Source organism: Alligator sinensis, unplaced genomic scaffold (assembly GCF_000455745.1).
Source record: "Alligator sinensis unplaced genomic scaffold, ASM45574v1 scaffold288_1, whole genome shotgun sequence".
Lineage (NCBI taxonomy): Eukaryota > Metazoa > Chordata > Crocodylia > Alligatoridae > Alligator > Alligator sinensis.
In genome coordinates, this window is record NW_005841876.1 from 1,337,222 (window position 1) to 1,362,681 (window position 25,460).

At 39.3% G+C, this 25,460-nt stretch overlaps 1 protein-coding gene and 1 long non-coding RNA gene across 3 annotated transcripts in view; one reads left to right on the forward strand and one right to left on the reverse strand.

Annotated features, from left to right (window-relative positions):
• The window catches only part of COL4A2 (collagen type IV alpha 2 chain), a 225,864-nt gene that overhangs the window by 18,689 nt on the left and 181,715 nt on the right, over positions 1-25,460 (forward strand). The gene's annotated exons all lie outside the window — the stretch shown is intronic.
• Positions 23,585-25,460, reverse strand: part of LOC102388412 — a 3,492-nt gene continuing 1,616 nt past the window's right edge. The window contains exons 2-3 of the long non-coding RNA XR_323073.2: positions 25,045-25,113; positions 23,585-24,810 (exon numbers count right to left, since the gene is read on the reverse strand). This is a non-coding gene — a long non-coding RNA (uncharacterized LOC102388412). The remainder of the gene's footprint in view (positions 24,811-25,044; positions 25,114-25,460) is intronic.

The following is a 25,460-nucleotide window of genomic DNA, read 5'->3' on the forward strand; positions in this document are numbered from 1 at the left end:
TCTAATCTGGTATCTTTTAACAGACCAACTGAATAGTTACAGAAATATATCTTAGCAAGGTTTTGGATTGAAAAACCTTTTGTTAGGCTGAGTGAGCACCTGCAGTTGGTGTGTCTGTGTGCTGTTTCTGGATGGAAGGAATAGTAAAGAAGTGAGAGGCTGGCATTCAATGCAGGCAAGAAAGCTGGTCAGTGAAAATGGAAATGGAGGCATCAGGGGTGAGGGACAACCTGGGGTGGCAGGTGGGGGGAGAAAGGGGATGTAGCAGTGCAGGTAAAAGTGCAGAGGTGCCTGGGCAGTCAGGATGTCCGGCAGGTTGTAGTGTGTCAGAATTCCAATGTCTATATTGAGTCCATGAGTTTCTGTACCTAGTGCCTAGGAGGTTGATGAAGTGCAGTTCATAGGCTCATCTATGAAAAGCGATTTGTAAATTCAAACAAGCACTGAACCTCGCTAACCTCATCAGCAGAAGCCAACTTCCTACAACCCAAAACACACTGAATGGATCCAGGCCATGCCATGACAAGACACGCAAAACCTGCCAACAGTATCTCCATACTGGAGATATCTTCCTAATACAATACATATCTCTTGGTGCCCTGATGGAAAATATGTGGAAACACCAAGCAACAACTGCGCACCAGAATGAGTGCACACCAAAAATCTATTAAAGACAACAACAGAACACCACCTGTCTCTAATCTCTCAGGCCTGATCCTGAAAGGGAATTTACAAACCACTTTTCACAGACGAGAATGTGGGATCATCTGCCAGCTCAAAATGAGCCCAGACCACGCTACCTGCTCACTTCTGGGGTGCAGCTGCATATGTGTATGCTGCAATTTCCCCCTGCTCAGCGGCCAGAGGCACAGCAACAGGAGGAGCAGACTCATCTGAACCACTTGCCTTTGCAACCTCCACCTCAGCCTCCTCTGAAATGCCTTCTGGGGAAGGAGACCTGGATCTAGGGGAAACTTGAAGGGTGCAGAGAACAAGCTCAGCTGAGTCCCCCTCCTTCCCCAGAATTTCCCTTACTACCTCTGGGCACTCAGATCCAGATCCAGATCCAGCTCCAGCTGGCACTAGAAGGCTCAGCATGGGAAGTGAAATGGCAGTGGAGCCTCCTCTGCTGCCCCTCCCTGAAGGTTTGCCAAATGCCTTTCCACCATGCTTCATGGTGTGTTTCATAGTGCCTTGTTTTTATAAAAATATATAAATGTATCTGTGTTCTTATATAAATTCTATAATATCTGTAATATGCTAAAAGGTATAAATGTATAGAAATACATTTATATTTTATCTCTCTTCCTATATAAATTTGATAATGTATGTATATGCAGCAAGGTATAAATATATAGAAATAAAATATAAATGCATCTCCCTTCCTATACAAATTCTATAGTGTAATATCCAATACAATTATAAAATTGAAACGAATAAATCAATGACTATAATAATAAAATAAAAGGGTCTAGAAGAAAGCAAAAGGTATTGTGGAATTCCACTTGCTAGGCTAGCAAGTAGGAAATCATTCAAATCAATGATAGTACTAGCCTTCATTGTCTAATGCTCCTAAGCTGCTGGAAGATAGCTCAGTAACTGACAGACTAAAGGCAGAAAGCAGGCCAGTTCAAACAATGCGACCTTTTATGCTGTTTTTCCATCCCTCCCCCACAGCACTGGGATTGCAAGGGACCTCAGAGAAGGATCACAGTCACTGGCCTGCTGCACAGTCAATATGAAAGCAGTCCTTCCCACCTCTTTCCCACTTTTCCCCCTCCCTCTCCTTACTTGCTGTTTCTCTGCAGGCAAACACAGCTTGAGCTTCAAGATGTTTCAAAACTTTCAAAATATTTCAACTGCCCTTGTTTTGTTTCAAGGCTGTTTCGAAGCCCTTCGTTTCATTTCAATTTCGCTGTTTTGAGCTCGAAACAAATCGAAACAGTGTCAAAATGAAACAGCTGGTGACATTTCACACAGTCCTAATAATCATTGCCATCCTATCTCATTTACTGCATCATTCCTATGTAATTTGTACTCTTCCACTACATTTGCAACATGTCTATTATGTCTATATCACCATTTAGTACTACACATTCTAGTTTTCCCATATTCTTTTATAAATTTCTAGTATTTGTACACAAGCCCTTATAAATATTGTCCTTGTCCAGTTGCCTATTTTCTTGTGTCCTGTTTAACTGGGACTCTGGTTTTGATTTAATCTCACTATTTTCTACCCATGCATGTTTTTGTCTGGTCCAAAGAACATTTTGGCCATGCCAGACACCAATTTAGTCGTCATCCGCATTTGCTGTTTACATTGCTACCAATAAGGAGCTGCCCCTCTGCTGGGTTCATGGGGCAAAACCCTCATGGAATCATCTGAGAACATGTCCTCACTACCAAGGAGCCTCCTGAAGAAATCTGTGCATGTCCCTGCTCAATGTAATGCTAGCTTGTTGAGTGTAAACCTGCCAGCTGACACCCAACCATTAAAACTTTTATGTTGCTGTTCCACCAGACACTGGATGGCAGGATGAATGGCTGCATGCAAATATAGGGCACCGGGGACAGACCTCTGCTCTGACGTGTGGTATTTAGCATGTATCAGAGCAGACTCAATTAATTGATTAATCAAGTCTGCTGCCAGTCTGCTGAAGTGTACTAATTAGCACACTCCAGTAGCCTCTGTGTCGTGTGTATTCACTGTGCCGGTGTTTCAAATGGCAGCAGCAACACTTTAACTAAAGAACTTCAAACCAGCTTTGTTAAAATACCCCCACCACTGTTTTGAAGCGTGGGATGCTGAATACATGTGACCTTGTGGGCACTCTAATTAGAGTGGTTCTCAGAGCCATTCTATTTAAAGTACGTTCTCTGCACCCCAGAGCATGTATATAGGGGCCCCAAGGGATTTTTCAACAGCATTTCACATTTACGTCCAACCACCACCCAGAAGCTTGATAAAGTAACTTAAAGCTGGGTGTTGTAATTTAAAGGAACCTGATTACTCACTAGCAAATGTTAAATTAAAACAAGTTTATTACAAGGGAAAAGGGGAACAGTGGTACTCCCTAAGCAAAACCTTAACTATTAACTTTTAACTGTAGCTCAAAATGGATCACAGTCACAGTCAGAGGCAAACCAACCTGGGGAGCTCCCTCCTAGCCAAGTCACTTGGGAAGGGAGTCTCGCCCACAGTTGCCATCCAGGGACTCTACCAATTGCGGTCCAAAAGAAATTCCTTATTCGAGCCAGTATACTTAGTGCAGTGGGCATGGCATGAAGAAACTGCGCTCTGGATCGGACAAAACTCTGGTCAGGGATGTCCGGGGGAGTCCACTGGTGCCACAGAGTCATAGTGTGGGGTGCCCAAGAAGGATTTCCATTTCTAATCCCAGCCCTAAAAGAGTTCCTTATTCAAGCCATTGTCCTTAGTACAGTTGCTGGGGGGCTGTCAGATAGAGGCTGGGCACGGCAAAACCGCGTTTTGGGCCAGGCAAGTCTCTAGTCAAAGATGTCCATGAGAGTCCTCTGGTGGCACAGAGATATGCCATGGGGTGGCCCAAGAAGGATTTCAGTTATTGGGCTGGGTGGGACTGTGGTCAGGATTCTTTGGGACAGTCCCCCAGTGGCATCGCCATGAAATATGGGGTGGCCCAAGAAGTATTTTGCCCCATAATCCCATCCTAATCTGACCTTTGTCTGTACTTGATGTGTGATATTATTTTACATATTAATTAGTACATATGCATAGCTAATGAAATTCTGTCTCTTTAGGATACGTAATTCATTAATAACAGGTTTTTATTAGGTCTAGTTTGGCTTTGAAAAAGGAACGGGGAACTGGGAATAAGGAACTGGGAATAAGGAATAGAGAACCAGCAATAAGCAACTGAGAATAAGAAACCAACTTCAGCCTCATTTTAACCTAGTACCTCATTTGGCCAGAGCTAATTTTTTTTGCAATTGGCCATTTTAAAAGCACTCTGAAGCCATGCACATTTGTTAAATCATGGTTCTAGAGCACTGTCAAGAGCCCAATCATGCAAAAAAATGTAACTTGTGTAGGTGCCCTAAGGGGCTGATTAGTTCTGCCTCTTCATTAAAGCACAAGAGTAAGCACAGGCAACAACTAGGTCACATGCTGCAATCATAACGTCCGAAAGCAAGGTGTAATTGCAGTTCATTACAATGCAGAAGCAGTTTCCTGATAAATATACAACGTCATCATTCTATTCTGATGCAAACCAATGTGCCAGTATCGCTTTTTAAAATGGGGAGATTAAAAATAAGCAATAAAAATAGATCTGTAAATTCCACATTAAAACGAACACAAAAATGCAAGGGAATTACAAATGTTCTCCATGGTAGCTTCCTTTATCATTTTTCAGTATTAGGAGAGATTATCCTTTATATCAAGGGGACTGCTGCTAGGGAGCTCAGACGGAGCATATAACATGACTGGTCTTCAATTCATTTTCATCACCTACTCCCCACTGAAAAGCTCTGAAACTGATTTCCACTGGCTTCTGTTTCATTCTCTACTTTCTCTTCAAAGAAAGGAAATAGGACTCCATGTCTCTTCCAGTCAACTCCCCCCTCCTCCCCCACCTTAGAGGGCATTCACCCACCCAGAGTGGTCAAAAGAAGGAGGTATGGAGACAAAAATCCTCTCCTCTTGTAAGTTCAAAGCAGTGGAGATGAGCAGAGGACAGTGGACATCACTTCTGTACCATTTCCAGGAAGAAGGAGAGTTCATGCTTCGCCGACCATTTGAGCTTTCCACCAGCATGCTCTTTTGCCGTTTTCTTTCCGCTCCCTATTCACCCCTCCCTCCCTCCCCAGCCATTGCAACAGCTTTGATTTCTCTGGCAAGATATGGCACTTCTACTCTATCTACTAAACCTTTAATGCTGCTGCCTTTTGAAAACTTTTACACAAGACACTAATAAGATTTTTCTTTAAATATAAGGCATAGGGAAGGGAGCGCTTAGGAGTTTTCTGTGTCCTAAGATTTCAAGGAACCACACTCATCCCTTTGAATAATCAGACTGGAAAGAAGTATGACGTGTTAACATTGCACTATATACAGGTGCCCATCTCTGAAATATTTTCAAGGGAAATTATCTAAATAAACTTGTGAAGCATTGGGGGCTGCAATACATGCTTGCATTTGTTCTAATGAAGGGACGGTTTCTTTTTAATATGAATTTGTTGTTATAAATTTATGTCAGGCTCCTCAACTTGATATCTGGGTATTTTACAGAACTGTTCAAGTCCAGCATGTAGTTTAACTGATATTGATGTCTGGCTCCCTTCTTCTTCCAATATGTGAGAAAAAAAGATTTATGAGGATGATGACATTGTTAAATGTTGCTATTGTCCTCAAGGAGATAGGGTTTGTAGTCATTCTAATATATTGAGAAAGGGAAATCATGGAGCCACCAGAAAAAAATTCCCTCGTGCTGTCAGCTTGTTCTGTTTTTTGCCTAAGAATCCCATTGTCCTCAGGAGGAAGAGCATTACCTAACGTTACTGTAGGTTCCTGAGGGGGCTTGAACATAGCTCATATATTACATTGAAGATTACAGCCATAGCCTTCAGTTTATTTCAGTGATGAACAAGTTGTCTCCTAAACAATGTTCACATCATCCTTATAATATTTAGTAGATATACAGTCACTATCTGAACCAGGTGGTTGTTATTTCTCAAGGAATAATGCATTTCAAGTAGACAAGCAGAGGTGTAACAAGTCATCTGAGTGCCTTGGGCAGCTGTGAAGCAACTTCCAGCTGTCACTGTACCACCCTGAAAGTTTTGGACTACATGGCTCCAGTAGCAGCTGCTATTTTTTCACCCTTCTTCCCCCTCTCACCCAAGTGGTACCTGGGGCTACTGCCTCAGTAACCCCACCATGGTTATACTACTGTAGTCAATAGAAGTTACATCTTCATGCCAAGTCTGTATCTGCAAGCATGAAGCATAGTGTCCTGACCAGCCATTAATGGAAGATGGTCTATCTGGCATTTGTTTATATTTAAGGATTCAATTTCTGCAACGAGGACTCTGCCTGGAGTTGTTACCTGCTTAAATGACTAAAGGGAAAACCTTCTTAAATTAGGAAGATGATGATAATTCAACTAATTTTGCTAGTTCTTCCAAACATTTCTCTCTTGTCTATAATACTCAGTTTTCTAGATTGGGGTTCTAAATTCCTGGGCCATGGTGGGTTGGCTGCCAGTCCGCAGCATGGTCGGCCGCTGGACTGGAAGTGGCCGCAGACCAGCAAACCACAGCCCCCCAGATCCAAGCAGAGAGGCTGCGGCTACTTCTTCAGGGCCCGTGGTAGTGCAAGGTTTGCGCCCCCGCCGCCCAGTGGGTGGGGGTATCCTTACCTGTCTTCTGGCCAGAAATTCTGACTGTGGTCTTCTGTGACTGCTGGGCTGTGGCCACTTCTGGGCTGCGGTTTGCTGGGCCACAGCATAAAAACTTTGGGAACCCCTGTTCTAGATTACAAGCTCCAGTCTATTTATTAAAAACATGTGAACAATTGTTTTGAATCCAAATATCTATGCTCCATGGCACCGGTTATTTTCTTGCTTAACTATGCTGTAAATATTAACTGTGATGAAATGGCCACATCTGGTATCAAATTTTAAGTGGAATTTTTACTAAGAAATTCTTCTCTGAAATGTGTTTGACCATACGCCTCTCCTCCACCCTACCCCCAATTAATGGACATTTAGGGCATTCAAGTTTTTAAGGTAGCTTTTTAATTTCTTCTTACAGCCCTGATAACAAAACATGTATTGAAATCAGTGGAAAGGCTCCCATGTATTTAGACAGGCTTAAGGTCAGGCACTACACGAAAAGGGAAGCAAGTGGTAGCATAGACTGGATTTAACATTCAAGGTAACAATTAATGAGAACTCAGCATGAGTGTGCTGACAAAGTGGTTTTATGTTAATGGTTATAGGAGTTGGAATTTCATGACAGCCAAAAAGATTTATAACCTCAGATAACCCTGAGTGACTTAAGGTCACCTCCAAAATGGGAGTTAGCTGCCTAAATGCCTTTTTGGAGATGACGCTTGACATATACATACATTCTCTTTTTCAGATTGTTATGTATTATTTTTTTCAAGTTCAGGTTCAAGTTCCACTCAGAGTTACTTTTGCTGTTACTAGGTTTGTTTTTCCCCAGAAGCATTTAAAATCAAGATTGTGGCATTCTGAACTGCAGATACAAGGCAGATATTACCTTTTAGGACCAGATACTACTCCATCTTTTAGGCACCTAAGTGCAATGCCATTCCACTTTGTGCAAGTCCCTAAACAACAGTTTAAATCTGGCTACCTTTAACTTCCTGCAATTAGATACTGTTTACCATTTCAGCTAGGCTGAGAAGCCCTCTGCTAGGAAATTTCTGACTTTCTCTTTGATAAACTAAATAGTTTGAGTCTCTCGCTGTTAGAAATGCTGACTTCTGCCTTATATCCTTTCACAGCATCTGATGAAGTAAGTTTGCATTTGCAAACACTTATGCTATACATAGCTCTGATTTAGTTATTCTGTAAGATGCAAATCTACCTGCCTTCTTCCTGACTTCAGACAGCACAGCTAACTACTTGTTCTTGTCCCTTAACCACTTTTGGGGCTCTTTTCTGAAGTCCCTCCAGTTTATCAGCATTGTTCTTCAAGTGTGAGCACCAGAACTTGGAACAGTAGTCTCTTAGCATAATTCTGGAGTCAAAAAGGAGGTGCTGCATAATACCCCTTCTCTTCAATATTACCCTGTATATGCATCCAAGGGTCACATTAATCCCTGTAGTCAGTGTCATGCTTGGAGCTCACATTCAACTTAACTATTTGGGGGTGATAGATTTCAGAATCACTGTGTCCCTCAACTTTAAATGTGGCCAACGGTCTTTGTTCCTAGATTTATACCCTTACATTTCACTGTAAAAAAATGCATATTGTTTGCCTGTGCCAGCTTAGTAAGCAATTGGAAAGCTCTATAGCATTGTCCTGTTGTCTTCATTATTTCCTACCTTTAGGAACATCCTTTAGTCATTTGCAAACATTATCAGGGATTGTTTTATTTTCTACCACTAATTAAATTGTAAAACAGCATAGGACCAAGACCCAGTCAATGTAGGTTACCCCAAAAATCTCCTGCCCGATTATGATTCCCCATTTGCCATTACCTTTTGAGACCTATTCAGTTAGCCAGTTTTTAATCCGTTTAATGTGAATGTCACATTGATTTTGTAGCAGTCTAGTTTCTTAATCAAAATGTCATGTAGTACCAAGCCATATCCTTATAGAAACCTATTTGATCTATGATATTTTCTCTTTCAACCTTTGCAGGATTGCATCCTAACTGTCACAGGTCCTTGTGTAACTCTGCAAGTGGATATGGCAATTTTAGAACATGAATATTCTACTGGTTCAGGATAGGATAACCCTTTCTCCCCATACACCCAAAAGCTAAAGACTAAACTCTCTCCATTGTGCTCTTGGTAGTCTACTTGCACAGATGTAGCTGAGGAGAATATTACTCTGCATATGTGCATGTCTCCGTACAAAGACATCAGAAGCATTCCTGCCTTCTGGATAATTACAAATTGCTTCCTTTTTGTCATCCACCCATGATGCCATCTAATTTTATGTTCTTTGGCCCACTGTGTGTTAGCCTCATTAACCCTACTTGATTTCCTCTTCCAACGTTTATGATTCTCAGGTGAAAAAATATTTCCTGACACCTGTCTAGATTTTTTTTCTTTAATTTCTACCTTAGTATCCTCTCTCATTATATAGACTAGGCTGAAAACATGAGTCTTAAATGTAATATACTCCATTTAAATCTTATTTACTGCCTTTAAAAAAAAAGTGATGATTATTTAAAATGGTGCAGCCAGCGTGCTAAGTTATTTTCTTTTAGGCCCCTTTCTGCATGCTTGCCATTCATCCTGTTTTCAAAAGTGCTGTACTATATTAATAATAAATGCATAAAGCTCCATGAATGGCAGGGTCTGGCTGACACTTTACACAGGAGTGTAAAATTCAAAGTTATCCTCCCCATATCAACTAGTTCGTTTGTATAACCCTAGCATTGTTCATTTCATTAATGCCTTAATTGACTTGTGCAATAAAGCCAAGAAATAGTTATTGGGGGAACCCTTACTTAATCTCCCTTGACATTCTTAAAATTAAAATTCAGCCATCAATGTAATTTTATTGCAAACAGTAGCCAATCCTAAACCCAAATCCAACCTAAATGGCCAAGATGATCGTTGTCTAAATTCATGAGGATTGGAAATGGAGGGATTTTAATCCCAGGTCACAAAATAGAACCTTTCTCTGTTTTTTTCCATTTGGAGTAAAGTCACTTCTGTATTCAATTACATGAGAACAGCTCCATTAGACCTGCCATCTAGTGCCTCATCACTTCTACATGTGCTGTGCAAGGGCCCTAGAGTGGCCTCAAATCATACAATCATTGAATCACAGAAAGTTAGGGTTGGAATGGACCTCAGGAGGCCATCTAGTCCAACCTCCTGCTCAAAGCAGGACCATCCCCAACTAGATCATCCCAGCCAAAGCTTTGTCTAGCCAGGTTTTGAAAACCCCCAATGGTGGAGCTTCCACCACCTCTCTGGATAATCTGTTCCAGTGCTTTACTACCTTTCTAGTGAGAAAACTCTTCCTAATATCTAACCTAAACTTCCCTTGCTGCAACTTGAGACCATTGCTCCTTGTTCTATCTAGCTCCATCCTCCTTCAAACCCCGCTTCAGTTAGTTGAAGACTGCTATTAAGTCTTCTCTGAGTCTCCTCTTCTCTAGACTAAATAAACCCAGTTCCCCCAGTCTTTTGGGGGTAAAAAATGAAACATTAGTGATTTTCGTTCTCTGTAATTGTGAATAATTACCTGTTGGGTCCATGAGGACTACTAGCACCAAGAAGGACTAGGCTTTAATGCAGTATTCACATTTATTGTAGCACAATTAAGTCTTTAGATGTTTGCACATTCATATCAGGTTCTTTATACATTCTCCATATGCGTCTCAGAAATCATTGTACTCTGCAAGATTTGTGAATGCCCAACAGATAAGCTACTTGATCTGTGTGTATGTTATTCTGAGCAACTTCTTCCCCACTAATCTGAATTTTCCTGGTCTTTTCTTGACATCATTTACTATTTACTTCCTGATATGGACTTTACATTATGAAGAGATACACTCATGTTGTGGTACTTCTCATATAAGACAAGGAAGTATTATATCCAATAAAAGACACCACCTCCAGGAATTCTTGCCCCTTGCAATTTAAACCAGGGTGTCTATAAGGGAAACACTGGAGAGAGACACAGCATTACATTTTTGCCTTAATGTTGTTTTTGTTACAGTAAAATGAAGCAATGATGCAAATATAAATCATATGCATAGAAAACTGAAGATATGAAACTGCTGCTAACATTATTATAACTTCCATATAAGTTATAATATTTATAAGTTACCAGCATTAATCATGTTCAAGGATAAAGAAGCTTTGAGGCAGAAGTATTTTCTTCTTTAAATAAAAATTGTTTAGGATTGTCAAAATCACATTTGCATCAATTTGTTGGTAATGCCTTCAAAATATCACTAGCTAGTGAATGCTAGTATGTTTTTGTTCCTTTGGAAATGGGTTGGTTTTATCAAATGTTTACACATATGTATCCGCACTATGAAATCTACAACATAAGAACAAACTTACAAACTGCTCTATTACAACAAATACTTAAACTATTTATTGTGAGATCCTCCCTTTAGGCAGTGACCCTGTTAACTCGGGAAAAATACCTGCCAGAAAGTAGGAATTTTTTGCTCAGGGCAAGATGAATGGATTAGATGAACTAAACGATTTCCCCAAACACACATTTCTTTGTTATGTAGAATATGATTCCTGTAAGGAAAGGTGAACCCTGCTGTAGACCTCCCAGACCTTGGAGGTCTCCTCTTAGAGAAAGTAATTTTTTCTTAGTCTGTAAAAGGGTAGCACACTAATTCCAAACTTCCTCTTCCAAAAAATAATCTTTTGACACGCAGTTACTGGAAATGTTGTTACAGCATCAAAAATAAAAATTTAACATGACATGGTGCCCAGTCCCCCTGGAAGCAACCTTAAGAAACAAAAGGAAGCCCTATTACCTAGTAGTTACCCTAAAATAACAGAAATACCTGGAAACTCAGTTACAGAACCTAATACCATACATATGACTATTAAATGCATGTAGCATTTCAAATACTTTGAAGTCAGAGCAGGCATGCAGTTCTAATAGAGTACACTTATTTTTATGCATGTAAGGAATGCATATGCATGCCTTGGACCTCCCTGTCCATATGCATGCCTTGCATCCCTGTTTGTGAGAGCTGTTGATCCAGGAGTTTCTCTGTCAGTTGAAAAATGTAACGTAAAGGTATTCTCCAGCTGAAAATCTTGTAACCACTTATCATGACAGAAAGTGTCATCTCATCTAGTGTGATTCTTTTACTACAAGTATTTCTCCTTCATTCTATTAAAGACAGAGCCCATGATTTTCCAAAGTGCTTTTAAGGACCCTGGTAGACAAGGTTCTTAGGTACCCTAGGTTATGGGTGACCTGCCTGAGCTCTTTTAAAGGTGCCTGTTTTTCAAAAAGTGTTGAGTACTCCCCCACTTAGTTGCATCCTTTTAAAAGCATCTAATAACTAAGCCTCCCAAAATAATAAAACATTTTGGAAAATTTTGGCCAGTGTGTATTTAATGTAGATGTGAGCCTTTACCTCCAGAAACATGAAAAAACTCCAGTCACTCTTATTTATCACTAAGAATTTTAGTTCATAATTTTTATGAGGAGCATGGTTTTAGCATTTATCTATTTGGTTTTTCAGTCATGTTTCTGAATAGATAATATCTTCTGCTTTTTAAAATGAACCTCGAAGGCAGGATTGACAAAGGTATGGCCTATGGGCCAGTTCTAGCCCACAGAGTTGTCCCATCTGGCCCACCATGTGTCAGAAGTTGGGGAAGTGGTCTACCACAAAATTTGGGGCCTCTGGTTCTTACTGCACATGCCCATCAGTAGTAGAAGGGTGAGTGAGGGTTGTGCTGATGCACCCCCACTCTCCCTGTGGTCCACTTGGCTCTGTCACACTGGATCCCCTTGAATCTGTTGGATCACAGCCACTGGTCCCAGCCTGGGAGAAGCCCTGAAGTCTGGATCTATCTCAGGTTAATTTGACATCCCTGCTCTAGGGTTTCAGACCACCACCAGTAAATGTTGATTACATCTTCATGTGTTTGGAAACTTCGACACACCCTGCCTCAGAGGAAGAGTCCTTGGCTTCTGTGTGAATGCATACTGCCTGGATGGAAGAGGGACTGCTCCTTCCTCTTCTTTCCCCAGAGGAGGAAAATTACCTCTCTGGTGCACAAGTCAAGGAGAGGTTGTTTGAGCACAGGATTAAACGCTCTGTTTCAAAACAGTAGTGTAGCACTGCCTAAGTATGGGCCCATGGCTTAGATACAACAGCCTGGATTTGGGTTATTAAGGTTGGGCAATGCGGAAATGTTTCACCACCAAAACTGTTCATGGGGGTAAGGTACAATACAGTTCATTATTTTAAACATAACAACATGACAGTTCCTTCCAAAGAAAGGTGCCAAAAAGTTAAACAGAATAATTAGAGGGCAGCTGAGGAAAAATAATTAGCAGAAAAAGGAAGCAGGGTAAAGAGGAAAGGCAATAGGATTTTGCATACTTTTTTTCTTAGCTTTGTGAAAATAAATGTGAAAATGTAACCATATTCTGCCTCTCAGTGTCTCTCTGCCTTCCTCCTTTCTCCTTCTCTTCTTGCAATCCACATTTGTCTCTTATTCAACTTTTCTTTATCTCAAAATTGCATAAGGGTAGCATCATCAGTGCTCATATTCTCTCCATAAAAGTTGGAGAACATGGCAACCACACACACACACACACACACACACACACACAAGTATATACTTCTGGGCACAAAGGGCAGTATACACTGTAACCTACAACCAGTTACCACTTATGACAATGCAAAAAATGAGTTTACAATGAGGCCCAGTTTTGCTTATGGTATAGCATAACTAGCTCCACAAAGTATATCCGTGCTATAGCCTGTGCAGAACTAATAGGCTGAGATCCTGGTTTTCCCTGATTTAAAAAAAAATCCCCAATTTTCAATTAAAAAAAGTAACCCCAAATCCACATTTTTCTGTGATTAAATGAAACACCACTAATAGATAGATAGATAGATAGATAGATAGATAGTGATGTTTCATTTAAATCATGGAAAAATGTGCATTTGGGGTTACTTTTTTAAGCCAAAAATTGGGGATTTTCTTAAATCAGAGAAAACCAGGATCCCTGCTAATAAGTAACTATACATAACCATAAGAATCCACTTATATTTTGAAAAAGTATTGGAGTTAAAGAAATAGCCCATGGATTGAAATTGATATTAATGAGGCTTTTATGAAGCATTTATTTACAAAAACAAAAAAGAAAACATTTGTTCAGATCACCCTTTTCCATGGGAGAATTAGAGTGAGGAAATAGCTACAAAATTCTTCTCATACTTCCTCTTAAATTCTCCTCCAAAACAGTGTTCCTCAGTCTAAAATAAACAGCTTCCTGACTTCATGGGTGTACACAAATCCCTGTCCATTCCCTCTTATTCTGTCCCTGTTCTCAGCCATTTGGCTCTATTAGAAGGTTTCAAAGCATAGAGATAAAACAGGTTGCTGTAGTTTCAATCTTTATTATTTTCTCTATGGATCATGCTGTCTCCATACATAGGTGAATGTATTTTTAAGGCCAAATAATTACTATCAGTTTGTCTAACATCTTGCATAACAGGCAGACCCTGGAATTTCACCCAATGGGTGCATCTACATGAAATGCTATAATGTACAGTAGCTTATTCTACTGTGCATTAACGCGTCACAGAAAAAAACTAAGCTAATGTGCTAATGCACAGTAAAAATAGTCTACTGCACATTAAGTGTCACAAAAAAACCTGTTTGCTTTTGCTTCTGTGCATTAGCACAGGCTAATATGCCTTTATGTAGTTCCTTATCTTACAGGTACTAAACTTCATATGCAGTAGCAAAGGCGCATTAAGGAATGTGTAGACATGCCCATTAATTACTCTATCTAACCCAACCATCTGTGGTGGTACTTAGAGCATTTCTTCTTAGCAATGTTTGATTTGGAAGTTCCACGTGATAGAGAATTTACTTTGGCAATATATTCCAATAGCCAATTCATCTCACCATTAAGGCCAGACTATTCTTTTGACTTCAGCTTTCAACATTGAATGCCTTTTCTAACTAGATGAGATCCATCTATATTAAAGGCCCAAGAGAGTTAGTGGACTGACCTCAACCTTTCCTCATTACCCTCCAGATAGGCAAGAGGACATCTGCTTTTTCAAATATGGAAAAAAGATCAGCTCCCCTAGAAATTACCAAAAAACGTAGAGTTGCAAGTGCATCAGTGGATATCGAGTTAGAACTAGTTCTATGAGAAAGGCATATTCGAGAAGTCTTTGTGTTTCATCAACCAGTCTGTGCAGGCAGGATTTTTGTTTTGTTATGGTTTTTTCCCCTCTTAAATTTTATTGAGAACACTGGAACACCGGTGCTCACAGCAGACATTTATCTTTCTTCATCACTAATAAAGACAGCTGGGTTCCTGATGTCACAAACACTGTTATTTATTTTCCCTATCAGGGCTCAGTCATCCATTTGACCAACTCAAGTTAAAAACATCTGTCAGACAGATTCCTTTGGAAAATTCCATGTACAACAAGCAGAGATAAGAGATAAGTTTAAAACTGCTTTGCATATTTTATATTTTAAGTCTTTTGCTTAAAGAACAGAGAAGCAATACACAGAGCTATTCTGCAAAACATTTAAATGAGTGTAATCTGAATATTAAGGGTGGGAATCACAATGTTTATTTTCTGGATGTCTGAAACTTCAAGGTTTTAGATTTTTCTAATTATTCGCTCCTCAAGTTTTCTCAATATCCACACAACAGAATAACTGTTATAGCCAGCCTCATTCCTTTATTTTCTTTTGGGCATGGGGGGGAAAGTTACACATAAGGAACTTTTTAATTAAAATATTTACTATGTCATCATGGCTATTGTGTTGAGTTGCTTATTTAGCATGGGTGTCCATACACATTTTTCAATGGTAAAACACTGAAGATAATAGAAACCTTAAACCTCCTCTACCAATCCAGTCTGAACCCATGTGCCAGAGATAGTTTGTGTTTGTGGCCTAATGCCTTGGGCTGGTTTCAGACTAAGTGTTGTGTGTGAGGGAATGTCACGTATCATTCCACATTCTCCAGACTCTACTATATTGTCTACCTCAATGCTATACATATTACAGCATTCTGTCAGACTGCTGTTCCTTTAGGAGCTATAATATTGAATCCTCAGGCTTTCATATTGTTAATTTGCAGTCCAAAACATAATACTGATGTAGGTCAGTGGTTTTTGACCTTTTCCATACCACAAACTATCCCATATCAAGATATGCTCTTGAAGGCATCCTTTACGTATGTAGCAATATTAGAAGGACAAGGTGTTTGTGATCCTATAGCCTGAAAACATTCTACCGCCCAAAAGTCCCAAGTTCAGAAAGTATGATCTAACTTCTTATATTTAAGGTCTTTTGGCTTTGCTTGTTTAAAGGGATGGCAAAAATAATATAATGTTAAAAACCCATAAGACTTGTGTGTTTATTTAAACTAATAGAGTAAAATTTGTAGAATAGCTTTCACTTGTTTAATCACACTACACTCTAATGGCACAGTTCTCTAACATGTAAAAGCCTGTTTAGTGGTACAGAACCACCATGAGATGCCCTTCACATTTGGACAGATCAAAGAGAGATGAGACTTGGTGACTAGAAACAGGGGTGGTTTTTTTTCTTTGCAAATAAGTAAATATGCATCTTTTGATCTATTCCTAGAAAGGAATGTGCTGCATCTACCACCGAAGGGTAATACTTTCTCTTATTTCCGGTAGAAGATGCTGCAGTCAACCGGAAAGGGAGAGAAAAGACTTTCAGCCAAAGTCAGGCATTAGAAAGATAATCCTTTGCCTAGAAGAGAATGCTGTAGTGTGTAATATCTTTCTCCACAAAAGATCTCTCTTACAAGTTGCTTCATGTGCATCTTCTGCTTTCCCATTGCCATAAAGTTCCCCGCAACATCTGGGACACCCTCTGTTCTGTATAGGCCAAGAAGAGATGGGGTGCACTAAGCCTAAGACATTCTCTTATTTCCGCTCTACAGTGAAGAATTTCTCAAAACATGCAACAAGGATTGTGGGTAGGATTATACCCCCTATGACAAGAAAGTGTTGTGAGAAATCTATATTTGGCGTCTAGGACTTTTAATTTTTCTCAAAGGGAAGCTCCTTAAACATAATCAGACTGTAATCAAAATTTAATTTATTGCAATAAAAAGAAATATGATCTTAAATTCTTAATCGTATGTCATAATTAAACTACATGGCAGAACACACTGGCAAATAATCTCTCCCAAACTCCCTTGAAGTTCCTTCTGTTGTTCCAGATGGTCCTTCACAGAAGGCATTGTTACAGTACCAGTACCTTCAGGATCCTCTTATATGTTAAAGATTATAGGAACAGTCTCTCTACTGCTTCTGGCCTGCAGACCTATCACTTCAACATGCAGTCATAGCAGATTTCCCAAATTAAGTGGATCTTAGGCCTCCCTTCCTAGGGCAGAAGAACACAGACCAGTTAGGGCACATGTTAGGCACTTAGGGCATCTTTACACATGCTCTGGGGGTGGGGGAGGGGTGCTTTAACTAGAGTGGCTCTTGGGAGCTGCTCTAATTAAAGTGCCCACAGCATCTTGTGTATTCCTCATTCTGCACTTCAAAATGGCAGTGGGCACACTTTAACTTAAGCTTGTTCAATGAGCTTTAGGTAAAGCACCCCCGCTATGATTTTGAAGTGCGAGGATGCTGAATACATGAGATGCTGAGGCTGCAGAAACATGCTAATTAGCCTGCTCCAGCAGACTCGATTAATTGAGCAATAGAATTACATACAGAGTTGACTTCCCTAAGCCCTATGAGTGAATCAAGCCTGAAAATTAGAACAAGGACACAATATTGCCCCATATCACTGATAAAAAGAGCTGTGTTCATATCACACATTAAGGTAGTTACTGGGATAAGTCAAGATAGCAAATGAGGAATAGTTAATGTTTTTAAAACTATAGGGAAAATGCAGAGAAATAGAATGTGATAGATGAAGCTCAAATTTGGCTAGTGCCACCTCACCCACAACTTTAACCAAAGTGGTTTATGTGGCTGGCTGCAGCTCCAAGGTGGAAGTTCAAGCCTTGTTCCAGAATTGTGCAAAAAGGCCGTTCCAGTGGTCCCAGTGGAAAGCCTTGTTCCAGAATTGTGCAAAAAGGCCATTCCAGTGCTTTTGCCCCAGAGGCGGCAAAAGCAGCTGCACATGATGCTAGCTAGTTCCATCACTCCCTTGGATGCTGTTGATCACAGAACCTGATGTATCATAACCATGCACACACTTGGTAGGCTGGTAGGCTTGGGTGGAGCTTTCAGCACAGTGCTTTGAGATGGCATTAGTTTGATACTGACTCAAATTAAAAATGTCAATTTGTTGTTGAATCACCATTTCCTGCAATAAGCTTAAGTGTTCCTTGCTCAGCTTGTGAAAACCATCATCCCATCGAAGTACCACCCTTGCTTAGGTCATAAGAGCTGCTAGGATCAGAGGACAAAGTGGCATGGAAAATGCCATCTGTTTTTCCCAGACTGTAATTATTTTTTTGGCATGTTTTGACTTGGAGAAATTGGAATTTGAGATAATTCCATGCAATATAACCTTTCACTACAAGCCCCAGCCTCTACTGAAAGGCCACAAATATATATAAGATGGAAAGAAATAATTTTCTAACAAGGAACTTTAAGGAAAGATTATTTTATTAAAAAAAAATTTCCCCTTAAATGCTCAAAATGAATGAGGTGATGTTGTCAACAAGTCAAAATAAAGGAAAAAATATATGAAATCAAAATCATATGTGTAGTTTTATCATCTAAACATAAACTTGATTAATGATATAGCAGTGAGTTTTGAAAGTACCATATTTATTCAAATATAAGAAGACCCTGAATATAAAACAAACCCCCAATAATTAGATTCTTTACAGGGAAAATTTATAAATTTGTTACAATTTTACAGGTATAGAATCTAATTATTGGAGGTTTGCCTTGAATTTGTCCCACTCTCAATAGTACAGCAGGGAAAATAAATCTGGGAGTCAAGAAGCCTTTTTGCCCTTTACTTCTCCAATTTCTTTCCCCCTTTACTGTCAGAGCCTATGCTTCCTGATAAAATAGAAGAAAGGAACAAAATTTGCACATAGGCAAATTACTACAGGTACCCATAGTCTTCTTTCATCCAGAACTGATGCATTTTGCCTTTTGTGAAACTGCTGCAAGTTTTAGCACAGATCTTCAATATGCACACTTTCAAGCACCACTTCAGCACCTACTTAAATATAGTATAAAACTATACATAATATTAGTCAGAAGCCAAAAAGGCTCATAATTTACTGTATAGATAATGGATTGGACCCCAGTGGAGTCAACAGGATTTCAGGGCATGGTGACCCCACAGCTCAGCACTTCTCAATATTTGTGTATACTCCAGATACTCTTCCCCCCCCCACAAAGGATCCATGTGCTAATTAGCCTCCCACATGACTGGAACTGGGTGTTTTTGTCATGAGTCCTAGAATCCTCCAAAAATGTATATGCAGTTGAGGTGCAGGACAACCTGGTCTGGCTCCACCTCAGGGAAAGTGGGGTCACATGCAACACACTGAGGTGGAGAGGTGAGAGAGTGATTCATTTGTCAGATATTTTAGGCTGGTGAAGAAACAGGAATCACTGGAAATGGTAAAGAAAGATGCAGCTTAGCTGTGGGAGTGAAGAAGTAAAAATGTATTCAATGTACTGGCTCACCATGAGTTGAAAAAGAGTAGGCACTGAAGGGGCTATATGCAATGGGCACTAACATGTATTTTATTCAGATGGGCTGAACTAGTCTATCCTTGTGATAGGTCTCTGTGAACGTGTTGGGTAATATCTTCGTGTTCTACCTGTACTTGTCTGCCATGACTTGGATTTAATAAGAAAAAGAAGGAGATCAGTAAGTTGTTAAAGCTCATGATCAATGAATAGCACCCAGATGTTACACGCTCAAATTATAGGTTTATTTTTCAAAGTAGAAGGTACAGTAACTTCATTGACAAAGGCAGTTGATTTGAAGATAAGGAAAACTCTGAACTGAAAGTTTTAACGATACTTTGCTAAAACTAATCTAAACAGCTAATTGCCTCATTGGCAGAATGCGGTCTCCGCTGCTTTCACTCTTCGTCCGCAGGTCGTGGTTTTTGCAGGCTAATCATCCAACCTCTTTCCAGGTGTGAAATCCTCTCCACCTGGCAGGGTCCATTCGGAGGTCACTCCTCCCGGAGTTAGCTCAAGTAACAGGGCTTCTGCTTGAGTCTCCATCAACATCTTAGCATTTTGGCTAAGATTAAACCTTTTTAGCACCAATCGGAGGGTGTCAGGGTTGGCTCTGGCCCTCCTGGTGCTGTCCTGGTATCGCAGTACCTCCAGACCTAATGCCCATTCCCTGTGGAAGGAACATCCACCTGTTTTTTTTAAGGGCCAAAAAGAAAAAAAAAAGATTCCCATCAGTAAATTTACCCCAAGTGGGTCATGTGTTTTATAGTCATGCTTAGTTTTGGCAGTATTAAATCAACTTCATTACTGGTTTCCATTACTAAGCACATCCTGCTTTTGGCAGCAGTTTAATGATGGGCAGTGTATTTAAGGAGTTTTCCTTGTATAAGATTATAAGTCAAGGGTTTTTTCTCCCATGCTGGCTGAGGGAAAAAAAACTAATCTTTTATTTGAGTTACTTTGTTAGTAACCAATCATTTACATCTAATTGTAAGACTAAACAGAATTCAAGAATCTGTTTGTGCAACAGTTTGCCAGCATTTCACCTTTTTCTCTCTTTTTTGTCTTTGTGATGGTCCTGGTGGTGTGGCTAGGACAAAATTAAATTGGCAGAAGCACAATTTTGCAAACATAGGGACTTCTGGTGTTACAGCTATGTCTCATAAATCATACTTTGTCCTAATGATGACAAACAGAGCTATGCCAGCAAAAATTAAGATGCGTAGCCTTAGTTTTGTTGACAAGCATTTACACAATTTTAAAGCAAAAATAAATAAATGCATACATACATACAAGAAGTGAAAGAAGCCAAAATATTTTTCAGGCTGACATGAGCAAAAGTAGAGATGTTTTGATTACTTTTTCTATGCCCATATACATGCCAACAGAAGTGGCATAGATATGAAAGTGATTGGCGCACCATCAATTCCTCATGCCAACATGATTTATGAAGTTTATTACCTTATTCTAAGATGAATTCTAACATAAGGAAAGGTGGCAAAATTGTGCTTTTGTCCTCTAAGTGCATCTAGGTGTTAAGTACAGGAAGTTACGAGTATCAGAATGTACTGAAAAGTAGCCTCTACCCTCCATTATGATTCATTCACTTAAAGCTTGCTACTCTTTTGGTCTCTATCACTCTCTTACTTTTCCCTCTGCCTCTTTGTTTCTCTCAGCTTCTTTCTTTATCTTCCAAGCAAGGATTACATTCAGGAAGCTGATGTCTCACTCAGCCTAATTCTATTCTCTTGGGAGACAGATGGTGTGTCTTTGTTGATCAGCTTCTTGAGTAGGGTTTGTATCAGACTCAGAAACCTGAGTCAGGCTAGATAGCCTGTGTCTTGTCTCCATCTTCCAGGATTTCCCCCATGGGCATGAGTTGTTTGCAAGTTCCTGATTCATGCAGTAGCCTCAGAAATTTATGAATGAAGAGGCAATCCCTAAGTATTTAGATTTTCCACTGGAACAAGTCATGAAAGGGGAATCAATTCTGGTATCTTTCTCTCAAAATTAGTTCTGAGCTTGAAACAGACTTATTATTTATTCATTCCTCTTGCCTTTTTTCCCCCCTTAACTTTTGCATGGAACTGAGCAGTAACTTGAACAATAAACTCTCTGGGTGAAATCCTGGCTCCCTGAAGTCATCTGCAAAATACCCATTAAGTTCAGTGGGGTCAGGTTTTTACCCTTGAACTGCTGTGTTTTTGTTTTATAGCTAAAAATTCAAGGCATATCTTCTACATTCTTATTACTGTGAAGGAACTTATGAGCTATATTAATTATATGTATAAATGATGCTTTAGCAAAATTTAAACTAGATTTTTTGTATCATCCCCTCATTAGTTAATAGCAGAGCTCAGTATGAACAGCACCACAACAACATAATTTTTCAAAGGGATTAATAAACTTACATTTCTGAATGGCAAAACAGAATTCATGCTAAACTGCAAAGAACAGAATTAGTTCCATAGAGTATTCTCTAAGCTGCTTTTAACTTAAGTTTATTGGAAGTGTGCATCTCCTCCCCCCAGCCCTTCCCACTCTTTGTAGAGTTAGTAATTAAAATAATTAAGTCTTCCTTTGGCAAATATCCTAACGACTTTCTTCTTGTTAGTGTGTCTGGTCGTACAAGTCTCATTATCACAGGGAAGCCTTTATTGGCTTTGAGGAGATTGAAACAAAACAGTTCTGTAAAGTTGAAAATAATGGATTCATTCACGACATGAATGCATTCAGCCTAAAATCGAAATGTATATATGTAAAATTGTACAAAATTGTCCTAAGTCCCAAATTTCTATGCTGTTCATGTATATCATTGAAAAGGTATTTATTGATTATTTCTAACCTTGTTTGTTGACAGTTTTCATTATAAGGCTCCATTTCCAGCTCAAAAAAAAGTGCGACTCCCCTGGGAGTCTGTGACAATGCAGTTAAGCAGAGGCTGAATAGAGTCATAGTTTCAAATAATGAGCTGTTTTGTCCATTATTACTGTCTTTTAATCCCCGTGATGTTATTATGTGTTGGAGGACAGAAAGTGCATCCAAATTATGGATGTTTTTATTTGATTTCTATGCCGCCTTTTCCAACAAGGACTCAGGGCAGTCTACAATAAAAAGCAGAATAATTTAAAAACAGGAGCGCAAGAGAACAAAATAATTTTTAAAGGAACTAGAATAAAAGCCCTTCTTCCCTAGAGTATTAAGACATATCTCATCTCCACTGAGAATGGACAATGAATGTCACACTTATTATGGCACAAGAACAATCAGGGAAAAGGCATGGTGTTGATTAAATTAGATTGTGTCACAAAAGAGGATTTCATAATATCACAACCCCAAAAAAATTAACAACACTTCCTTAGGACTAAATTAAGGGATTTAAATCTGCTTTCCCTTATATTATTGTCAACCTGAAATAGTTTCACTGAAGTCAGTAGAAACGTCAACAGAGATAAACTTACAAAGTCCATGTAATTGTTCTATCATAACTTTCTAGCACTGTCGCTTTGAATCTGTCTCTTCAAAGCAACTTTGCTAGAAAGTTATGATAGCACACTAAAAATGGGAATACCTTCTCTCTCAAAAATAACCATTGCTACTTTTGCGCCTGTACCTAAACTTAACCTTCTTTATTTACTATTGCTGTTCTTCAGTTCAACATTTTCAGGGGTGCTTTTAAGTGTGCATAACACAGAAAGCCAAGCCAACCAGTTAAATAAATATGCAAATACACAGAAAGAAATCTTAATTTAGAGTTCCTAAATTAAGTACCTCCAGGTACTGAAGTTTTTTTGGTTGTAGCCATGTTAAATAAGGACAGGTAGGCAAGGTTCTTTAAGTAGATGTAATATTTTTTATTAGACCAACTGAGTAGCTGGAAAAAATGTTCTTTGCAAGCTTTTGGGCACAAGCACACTTCTTCAGGCATAGAGAGTCTCTGCTGTTGTTCTGAGTTCTACAAGGAATGAAAGAAGCTTAAAGTGTAACAGGAGGTCAGTGAGACTGTAAATAGGTGGAAATCAGGAGAACAAAGGGTACAGAAGGGAAGTGGGGGGACAAGGGGGTAAGCCCTAAGGGTACTTGTGCCGGAAAGCTTGCAAACAACTTTCTTTCAACTACTCCGTTGGTCTAATAAAAGATCTCACATCTACCCAAAGAACCATGCCTATCCAAGTACTGAACACCTCCTACAAGAAATTAGCCATGTTAAATCCTAATGAAATGGATGAGTGTTAAGGTTCTTTGCACCTCAAGAGGAGCAAGCCTTTAATAGTATCACAGAATAACATCTTTGAAGAGAGACCATGTTAACTGCAAGGATAGAATTCTGATAGTCTTTAGGAGCTATCAATAAGCAGGGGATATCCTTCCCCCCCTCCCCCCATAATGGCCTTATTTAAATCAAATCTTCTCATAGGAAAGATTTTTTTTTAGTTCAATTTTTTAAATATTAATCAGTAAGTGTGAACTTTTTTTTCCAAGAGAATGTTGGTAAGTTTAAATAATGTGATCTCGCACGTGAATAAAGATGGTAGAACTGGCCCTGACTCAGGAATGTGCTGCTTTTCATTCTCTGAATAACTCCTGCTTTCTGATAAGACAGCTAAACATGGATATCTCAGAAATGAATACTTTTCATCTTCTCATGCCTCTGCCTATCTGTATTACATCCAGGCTAAGTGATAAAATACCACCAGAGAGGTTGATCTCCTATTTTCACCCTGACAGGAAGTTCTGAAACTATCACAAGAAAGCCTGCTTATACAAGATTTCTAGCCCAACTCTGCAGTCTTAAGAGGATCAAATAGTTTAGATAAGCTTCAGATAATCATCCAAAGTTTAGGGAGCTTATCTTTAACTCCAGGCCTTTTGAAGTTTGACCATCGCTAATACTGAGCTCGTCTTCCTTAAACAAAGTTTCTTACAAGGGAGATAAAGACTTTTTGCCTCCCATTTTCAGAGCTTCCATGTGCTTATTTCTGATCTCTAGGGGGAGGTCTCATCATAATTCCTTGAAGTTTAGCAAATTAAATTGCTTACACTCAATGTAAATATAAGGAGCATTTCCTGGTACAGCAGGTCCAAGGATATGGCAATGTTTCTCTCTCCCTTGCAACTTTGAGACATGGTTGATAGGTAACTTTATTTTTTTCTTAATATCTTGGGCAAGATAGTGCTGACACATAGTAAATTTGCAGGTGGAAAAAATGTAAAGAAAATTCAAGAATTATCATCATTTAAGTTATTCTGATGTGTCCTTTATCTATACCATTTAGATTTTTTTTTTCTTTTATCTGGTACATAAATGCACGAAAGAGCAGGAGCACTACCTACCTACCATTTTCTCCTCTGCTTCTCATTTACTTCACTGGCAGCCTACTTTCAACTTCAAATAATCTAAATTAAAACAATCATGATAAGAAATAGCTTTGTCTTCCCAGGAGGCAGCTTGGCAAGGATGTATGATTTATAAAGATGTTCCTGCTGCTTCCTTGCTGGTGAGTGGGAAGTAATGCAACTCCTCCAGCACCAGCTCAGCTCTGGTTCCTCAGCTTCTTCTTCTGCATTTGTGTGTGGAAGGAAGGAGTGATGATCCTGCAGCCTTTTCTCTCCTGTCAGCCCCCAATCACATTGTTGGGATCACTCATGTACCAACACAGGAGGATGCATGGCAATGTTAGTTTGGGTTCCAGTTGGACCTAAACAAAATCAGAGAAGTTAAAATAAAAACAAAGACAGGAAGCAGAGCATATTGAATATAAAATGGAGGAAATGTAAATATAAAAGGGAGGATATAGAGATGGTTGATCACTAAAACCTTGCATCCATATCTCATTGCTCTTTTAGAATCTGACAAACCTGACATCAAGGCATGATAATACACAGGACCTCCTTTGGGAAATGTGGTATTAGAGAATGACTTAAATTGTAACCTGCTTGTGGCAGAGACCATATACTTGTGGTTTGTCTGTGCAGTCCTTAGCATAATGTGGTATTGGTTCCTGCAATAAAATAAAAACAATTTTAATACCATTGTGGGAATGCAGTCATTTTCCTGACCAGTAGATTAGATATTCACAGTGGGATCAAACAAATGGGAATAAAAATCAAGTAAATGACATTTTACCTGCCACTGTAAATGCTTTTTTAAATACCTAAGCATCTTTACAGCCTGTTTATTTAAGTAGAAAGATTTTATTTTGGTGTGTGTTCCACTTAAAGTCCAAAATCCAAACACCACCTCTGCTGCTGTCACAAAACAGGTGAATGTTCCCAGATAGGCAGCCTTTAAAGGCACAGCTCTTTGTGTTCAAGAAAGAAAGAGCTAGATTTGGGTAATAGAAAGAGT